Consider the following 8,845-nt stretch of genomic DNA (forward strand, 5'->3'; position numbering starts at 1 on the left):
AGTAGGACTTTGTATTCCTCATTGATGATGTCATCTTTCGCCTGCTTGGCGATTTTGAAGAATTCTTTAAGTTTTTTGCGTCGGAGCGAAAGGTCCTTATTCCACCAGGGTGGCCTGGTTCTCTTTCTCGTGTCCGATATAGGGCATGATGCGTGGTACGCATCCAGCAGTTCTTTGGAGAGTGTCTCTAGGGACTTTTCTATGTCTTCCGCGGATTCTACTATGCCCGGAAAGATCGCGAGCCGTGTCACGATAGTCTCCTTGAACTTTCCCCAGTTAGTATTCCGGGGGTTCCTGAAGACTGATTGTTTTGGAGAGTGTTCGAATGCGTATTGGAACCGTATGTACTTATGATCTGAGAAGGATGGTCTCTCAAGGACTCTCCATTCTGATACCAAAGTACCTTGTCCCCTTACCAGCGTAAGATCTAGCACGTTTGAGGAGGTGGGACCTACATAGGTGTGTTCCTCCCCCACGTTTGCTATACTCAGGTTGGTTGAGAGTATAAAGTCTAAGAGGGACTCACCTCTGTCGTTTATGTCGGGGCTCCCCCATACACAGTGGTGCGCGTTGGCGTCTGCACCCACGAGCAGTTGCTGGTCCTTCGGGTTGGCTTCTACCAAGCTCATGAGTTCTTCTGGTGGGACCGTTCTGTCGTGTGCCATGTAGCAGGAAGCTACCAAAAGGCGCTTTTTCCCGCTCTCTAGCATCACTACGGTCAGGTCATCAGAGCTGTAGTGAGACATAAGTTTAGCGTGTAGACCCTTCTGTACAAGTACGGCGGTTCTATTCCTGCTTACCGTTGGTGGATGGAGCAAATTGTAATTTGCGGACTTCAGTCCGACGATGGCATTGCCTGAGGCGATCCATGGCTCCTGGATCAAAGCTATGTCGGCGGATCCTTGCTCCATGGCTATGAGGAGTTCCGCCGACGCGACCTTCCTCTTATGGAGGTTGAGCTGCAGCACCCTGAGTGTCATGGGTACTGGCCTCACCTCCATACGACGGGTTGACTACTACGGTCAGGTCACCGTCCTCTCCTTCGTCGGACTCATCCAGCGTCATTTCCCGGTCGGCATCCACGATGGTTTCCCGACCTAGGTCCTTCTCCACCACATCTGCCTTCAGGGTGTGAGCAACCTTATCCCCGGGGTGGCGCTTTTTGAGGCGCAGGTATACGCTACCCATGCCCCACGCCATCTTCCCGTATTTGGGATAAAGGATGTCCTCTGCCTCCTTGTTTATCTGGAGGACTGCACTTTGCCCCCCCCCCCTCTTTGGGTGATGGGGCCGCAACGTGTAGAACCTTCCAGTCCGCGGTTGGGATATCCGGGTTCTGACACTGCAGCAGCTTCAGCGCCCGGTCCGCTTGGATTGCGATGGGGAAGAGTCCCTTCGCTTTTGGAGTGGATGGGATTAGCTCCCGGTCCACCAGCTCTAGCTTGGCTCCCTCCCACAGCGCATCCAACTGGCAGACCGCTTACGTCAGCCACTTCCTCGTCGGGTCATCTATGCACTTTAGGATTTTGACCCCATTTAGCCACCCAGCGCCATCGAAGGTGGGCATGGGAGCTTCGGGATCATCCTCCATCCGTGCGTACAATGACTCAACGAGCCGCGCGTGCACCATCTTCCACTGCGCCTCGGTCATTTTGCCGGCTTCATCGCTTCTGTCAATGAGGGCCACGATCAGGTGACTTTTGCAGTTTTTTTTGGGCTTTTTCGCCATTTGAGGAGGGCCTGCCTCTTTAGGCCCGCGTTGCCGCTTGCTCCCCGGTGCGTCCATAGAGGCGCTTTCGGTTGAGCGTTGCCTTTTGTTGGCAAGCGTCTCCTCCACCTTGTTGGCGAATCCGCCAGTCGAACTCATATGGGGGAGTTTGGCGAAGTGAAGCATCCCCTCAGCGATTTTCTCCTCAGCCCAGGTAAGCTTTGCCTTCTCCTCTGGGGATAGGGCGGCTTTTTTCTGGAGCCGATCCTGGATGCGGAGGGCAGCCTTGTACTGCGCCTTGGCCTTCATACCCTCGCTTGACCGCTTTGGCCCGTCCCTGCGCTGGGAGCTGGTGCCTGGTTTCGGTGAGTGGGGAAGCTGCACGCACTCAAGGTCCGAGTCTGTTTCGACTATGGCACGTGAGCGGCTCAACTTCCCCTGCGTAGTTTTTCGGCAGTAGCGTTGCAACTGACATGACCTGCTCCCGTCACATCAGAGGTTTAACCGCTGGCGACACGCAGAGGGGATTGCTCCCCCCCATGCCCGCCGGTTGTAGCGGTCACGCCTTCCACCGACGTTTGGGCTGACATCCCAGCCCTGGTTTCTTTCTTTAAACCCTCCAGAATGGTTTCTTTTTCAGGGGTACCACCCACTTGCGTTTTATGCCTTCCGCCAGGCACCTCCACCCATGGCTAACGGCTCACTTCCTTAGGCTTTTTAGGGCAGAAGGAGTTGAGCCGTGGCCTTAGCTAGACACTGTATTATCGCGGACGGGGCAAGCAGCAATGCATTACCCCTGTCCGGGTTAATATAGTGCCCATTGCCCAGCCGGCACCCTCGGGGAGGGTTCAGATGGAGGATTTTTCCCAGGCCTGTTACCAGGTTATGTTTGACAAATAAAATCAAATCTAGACAACGATTTGTGGGTATTTCTAGGTGTTTTTAAAATTTTACATGTTGTATGAATTTGTTTTCGTTTTGTGTTTTGAATTATTGTGTTAAATTAATGTTTTAAATTAAATACAGTCGAATAAACTGATAATAAAATCTATTATATAAAAATAAGTCGAGTTTTCTGCGGGGATCAATTAACTCCAGAACGCACGAACCGATTTCCACGGTTTTGCATTCGTTGGAAAGGTCTCGGAATTTGTGATTTTATGCAGTAAAGAAAATTCAGGAAAAATTGCAACAGAAAGCGGGAAAATCATTTTTGCATAAAGCGCCAACACTCCCACATAGCATGCCATAATTCGTTACTCAGTTGATTTTATGACAAATCGAAATTGTGTTTCATTTGGAGTAAAATAAGTTATTCGTTTCATATCAGCATTTGTATTTAGGGTGGTAAGTTGAACTGTGTAAATTATGTGGATTAGAGGTTAAATTAACCGCTCTGCCTATAGTCCAAAATGCCTAAGGCACGACGTGTGAACATCGTTCTCCGCAGAAGGCATGCAATCCAGCAACAAGGGTATTCACAGAACTTAAGCGAGGAAAGACGAAATGCAAGAAGAGAATATGACCGATTAAGACGACGCGTGAGCACACATAGATCATTGGCATCATACAATCGCTTGGCATTTCAATATGATCCCTCTGCGAACTACAGAGATGATAGAAAATTAGATATTGGACCTATGACGACTATATGCCGATATTGCAATGCGTTAAAGTTTAAAAGAGAAACTGCTGGATTGTGCTGCGCAAGTGGAAAAGTCAAACTGGATCCATTACTTACACCACCACAGCCACTGAAAGCATTGTTCGATGGAAGTGATCCAGATTCCAGCCATTTTCTTCAACACATCCTTGAATACAATAACTGCTTTCGCATGACTTCCTTTGGAGCTAATATCATTCGAGAAGGCGGCTTCATACCGACTTGCAAGGTAAAAGTTAGAATCACTTACACAAAACACAAAGAATTGCAACATAATAACAACATACACTCTACGGACTACACCATCACGCGATTCTTCAACAAATGATTGTTTGCAATTACAGATACAAGGACAAATATATCATTTGCATGGTTCATTGGTGCCAACAACAGAGGAACCGCATCAATTTCTGCAAATATATTTCATTTCGTCAATGGTGGATCAGCTGAATGTGCGGTGCAACATTCAGGGAACACGACGCATGATTTCCACGGTTTTGCATTCGTTGGAAAGGTGTTTGAATTCGTTATATAAGCAGTAAAGAAAATTCAGGAAAAATTGCAACAGAAAATCGGGAAAGTCATTTTTGCATAAAGGCCATCACTGATACATAGAATGCCGTAATTCTCTACTCAGTTTATTTTATGAAACAAAACAAAACAAAACTAATTTTGTGGAATTGTGAAGAATCAGTAAAAAAATATGTTATTCATTCTCAGCTATTGCCGGACTGTCTTCGTCCCCGATTTTAATAAATTTAATATTGGGCACTTTCGAATGGCTTACTAATACAAATTGTGCATCTGAGCCTTGGAAATTTGGTGCTTTTCAGGGAAGCTTAGTGTCCTCTTCTTCTTCCTCATATATTTCAGCGTCTTTTTCAAGAATAATTGCAACAGAAAAGGTGGTGAGTGTAATGTATAAATTATGTGGATTAGAGGTTAAATTAACCGCTCTGCCTATAGTCCTTGATCAAGACCAGAATTTCCCGGATAGGACAGAATTACTATCCAATCAGGACCAGCGGTGGAAATATTCTCAGCTATTGCCGGCCTGTCTTTGTCCCCGATTTTAATTAACTTATTGGGCACTTTCGAATGGTTTAGTAAAACAAATGGTGCATCTGAGCCTTGGGAATTTGTAGCATTTGAGGCAAGCTTAGTGTCCTCTTCTTCGGAATTTTTCAAGAATAATTGCAACAGAAAAGGTGGTGAGTTGAACTATGTAAATTATGCGGATTTGAGGTTAAATTAACCACTCTGCCTATAGGCCCATATCATATACATAACTCCAGAACGCACCAACCGATTTCCATGGTTTTGCAAAAAAAAAAAAGTTATTCGTTTCCTAACATTTCAATTGGAAACCAGCATTTGTCTTTAAGCTGGTAAGTTGAACTGTGAAAATTTGGTGGATTTGAGGTTAAATTAACCACTTTGCATATAGTTCAAAATGCCTAGAGCACGACGTTTGAACATCGGTCTCCTCACAAGGCATGCATGCCAGCAACAAGTGTGTTCACAGAACTTAAGCGAGGAGAAACGAAATGTAGTAAGGGAAAATGCCCGATTCAGACAACGCGTGAGCACACGAAGATCAACTGGTGTGCAGCATCTAAGAGGATCCCAACCAGCGTGGCAGGCTCCTAACACTTCCTCGACATAGCCATCGACCTCAGGACAAATTTCAAGAATCCTGAGATAGAGTGCTAGAAAATATTCGTTATCCGAAGGTGTCGCGGGTGAGACCGTGCCCCCGGTGTTGCCCATATCCGTTTTGTCCACTGGAGGGTCCTAACAGTTGTCCTCTCAGAGCCCCAGCTCCCTACCAGGGTGTCAGGCCCGGACTACCGTCCGAAATTGGTAAGGCGGATAATCAGCTTACCTTGAAAAAACCCCTTATGGCAATACCACCAACGAGACAGTTTCATCTTTCCTCCATTGTCGGAACTTCCTATTTATTGAAACCATCTTTCCGCTATTCAGTTAATCTATAAAAGACTTTTGGATAGGGACCACTTAGTTAGTAGTTCTTGGTGATTTTAACATCCCAGAGGCTATTTGGTCCCTAGATAATTCCATTAACCACAATACATCACAAAAAATGTGGTTTACCAAAGAACACTTCAATTAAACGGATAATTTGCCGAAAGTGGCGTAACGGAGTTCGCCTGGCTTACTAGTATATTTATATATATTTTAAATTTTTCGATTTTATAAGCCTATAGCGAAGAAACATTTTTGTTTAATAAAAGTGCTTAAGATTCAACCTCTTAAATGATGTAATAAATAAAATAATATAAAAAAATATGGTAAAAAGCAGGGGTCGACGTTTACAAGCTGTCATCAATGCTAAGGGAGGACCCACCAAATATTACAAATATTGGATAAAGAAATATGTTGTTTTTTTTAATATTCTTTGATGTGTACGAATAATTTTTGTGCGTAAAATTATGACTTTTTTCGCTTGTTTAAGAAAATATCTAATGTTTATATTGAAAGTTCCTTATTTTTTTGTTAAAATAAATTCTAAGAATGTTAATCTTCACTATGAAATATAATTTGTTGGTTTTCGTTACGTATTTGTTGAGTTATTAATGAATGCAGTTGGAAATCAAGGGTGACCGAATAAATTGTGTGTTGACTGTATGTATACGACGATTGCTTTGCCTATGCCTAAGAGCAATTACAAAAACAATGCGAGCGGCAAGAGCTATGGGCTGGGCATGACAGTTCTATACTCTTTGATAATATGTATATATTTTGCGACTTCGTCGCACTCCATCCCATCTTCGGGAGGGCTGGAGAGTGACGATCACCCTTCCGTTTCTATTTATCTGGACTCGGAACCGCTGGTTCCCTTCCTCCTCCTGAACCCGAATATACCGCCGTCGTGGCGCTTCGAGGCGCCCTTGGATCCGGCCGAGCAAGGCGGCTGGCAATGTACCGTTCGGCGTTGTCCACCCCGATGAGGGTGGTACCCAGCGGGGAGTGGTGTGGGCTCCTCCGTCGATGTCCATTGAGGTATCCTCGTCGGATGAGCTGGTTGGGCTGTCTGCCCATGGCGCACTCCGACGTCGCGCTCGGCGGTGCGGGATCGGTGGTGGTGGGCCATTATTTTGCGGTTGGGCCACCGCCGGGTTGCAGAGTTCCTCGCTGAGGTCCTCCGCTCTCCGTCACGCCTCCTCTGCGGCCAGTTCCACGATGGTGGGCAGACGTGGTTGTGGGTCGCGCCTGGGCGTAACTGCCGCGCATAGAGCGGTGGTATGTGGGCCGGGGTAGGGTCCCAGGCCAAAGATTTCCTCATACGAGGACGGAGGAGATCTGGCACGAGCGGCGGTGGACGTGGACCATCCCTGGAGCGGTGAAGATCCGGCGGGAGTGGTGGCGGATGGCGACCAACGCGGGGGCGGCGACCGTGAGGCGTTGGACAGGCCACTGTCCCGGCTAGTTTCATTCTCGCCGGCTGTAGCGGTCGACGAAGACCCTTCGTCGGTGGTCCCCAGATCGTATATGTCCTCGGGTATCTGGCCGAAGCACTCGGTCAGGGCTGCTTCCACCTCGCCCATGTACGACGGGGTTCGGTTAGTGCTTGGGACCAGCCGTGGGAGGCGACTCCTGCGGATATCGACGCTTTCCTCCGCCGTGGGAAGGGTCCTCCGGCCTGGTGCCGTTGGCGTCCTCCATGGCTGCCTCGTCCAGGGTGTCGAACGTACCGAACAGGTCGCCCAGGGCGTCTTCTGCCAGGCGGTCGAAGTTAAACCAGTCGTCTGGCAGGGCGTCGACTTGGCCCCAGGAGTCCTCGATGTTGGCAGCGGGTGCGTGATCTCCGAGTGGAGACTCACGTCGTCGGGGCAGGGTGAGGGGTCCGAATCGGCCGTCTGGGTACACCTCCTCCTCGTCATCGCCAATATGGTTGGCAACTTCCGGAGGGAGTGGCGGTGGCCCGATGGAGCCGGTGTGCAGGGGTGCCAAGAGCAGCACGCCCCTTGGAGGTGATGGACGAAGCCCGGTGTGGTCGTCCGGATTCACCCCCTCCTCGTCATCGCCACGATGGTGGGCGACTTCCAGAGGGAGTGGTCGTGGCCCGATGGGGCTGATGTGTAGGGGCACTAAGGGCGGCATCCCATTTGGAGATGGTGGACGGAGTTCTATGCGGTCGTCCGGATTCACCCCCTCCTCGTCATCGCCACGGTGGTGGGCGACTTCCAGAGGGAGTGGTCGTGGCCCGATGGGGCTGATGTGTAGGGGCGCCAAGGACTGACGGGGCCCAGAGCGGTCGTCCAGGTTCGCTTCCTCCTCGTTTTCGTCGATGATGACGATCACCTCTATGGGTGTTTGTCGCTGTCGGAAGGAGCCGATGCCCAGAGAGGCGAGGTTGCCTCTGAGGATGGGCTGGCGTGGTCCGGTCCCGTGGAGCGCCTGTAGAAGGCCCTCGGCCGCGCCGTGCATCCAGGTGGAGCCCTCTGGTGACGGAACCGAGATCAATGGGCGACCCTGCTCGTCCATGGTCTCGAGTGGCTGGTTAACGTCCTTGGGCGGTAGGAATCTGGCGAAGACGTGGCAGTGGTTCCGCGCAAATGAGGTCGATAGGCGTGCTGCGCCTGCTGGGTGCGTGACTCGTCGTGCCTTTTGGTAGGCTGGCTGAGGACTGTTGCTGTAAGTACAGATGAGATTGTATTAGTGGACTAGGGTTGACTGGCTACGGCTACGGAAGAGACACATGTTCACCCCACTAGAGGGTTCGGGACGTTGGACAGGCGCGCCTGTCAACAAGTGGCCCTTGCGAAACATGGTCATCTCCCCCTACATGGGCGCTCGTCGTAAGTGTTGGCGGCGCGGGATGGGTCTCCCGTGCGGCCTTGGTAGCTGGTTGCGCATCCAGGGTGGTGTCGTCGGCGTCTTCGGGCGTGGTGTCTTCGGGCGTGGTGTCTTCGGGCGTGGTGTCTTCGGGCGTGGTGTCTTCGGCGTCTGTGTCTTCCTGGTGGGTTCCGGCTTCGGTGTCGGCGTCATCTTCGTGGTGATACGGCTTCAGCTGGTTCAGTCTGGCGGTCTGCCGGCGTCGGCTTCCTGGCACATGCAATTGCACCATGTTCGGCGATGGGAACTTTGCTACCCGGAAGGGTCCTTCGTATTTTCGCGGCGAAACCCTCGGCCGCGTTGGACAAGGCGTGTCGGCGTTCCAGTACCATGAATCCGACTGGTGGTCTACACGTTCTCCGGCGCAGGTTATAATGCCGGCTCTGTTCGGCGGCGGCGCGGTCAGCGTTGTTTCGGACGACGTCGAAAATGTTCCGGAGTTGCTCGCTTCGCTCTGTCGGGGTAACCTCTGGGGTGCCTCGTCCGGTGGTGACCTCGTCGTACAAGGTCCTCGGCAGTCGCGGTTCTCGGCCTTGTACCAAGAATGCTGGGCAGAGTCCGGTAGTGTCTGAGACTACTGTTTATTTCCAGCGATATTTTTGGCAGGAGTGGAT

The 8,845-nt window shown here is 50.3% G+C and overlaps 2 long non-coding RNA genes across 2 annotated transcripts; both read left to right on the forward strand.

The window, feature by feature from the left end:
• The first annotated feature begins 2,772 nt into the window (after positions 1–2,772).
• Positions 2,773–4,149, forward strand: LOC138928921 (uncharacterized). The gene is made up of 3 exons (XR_011445328.1): positions 2,773–3,055; positions 3,115–3,600; positions 3,716–4,149. It is a non-coding gene; the product is annotated as an uncharacterized lncRNA (long non-coding RNA).
• A 230-nt stretch (positions 4,150–4,379) lies between these two features.
• LOC138928891 (uncharacterized) lies at positions 4,380–5,549 on the forward strand. Its single transcript, XR_011445301.1, has 3 exons — positions 4,380–4,582; positions 4,642–4,759; positions 4,819–5,549. It is a non-coding gene; the product is annotated as an uncharacterized lncRNA (long non-coding RNA).
• Positions 5,550–8,845: the final 3,296 nt, after the last annotated feature.

The sequence above is a fragment of the Drosophila kikkawai genome, chromosome 3R (assembly GCF_030179895.1).
Source record: "Drosophila kikkawai strain 14028-0561.14 chromosome 3R, DkikHiC1v2, whole genome shotgun sequence".
NCBI lineage: Eukaryota > Metazoa > Arthropoda > Insecta > Diptera > Drosophilidae > Drosophila > Drosophila kikkawai.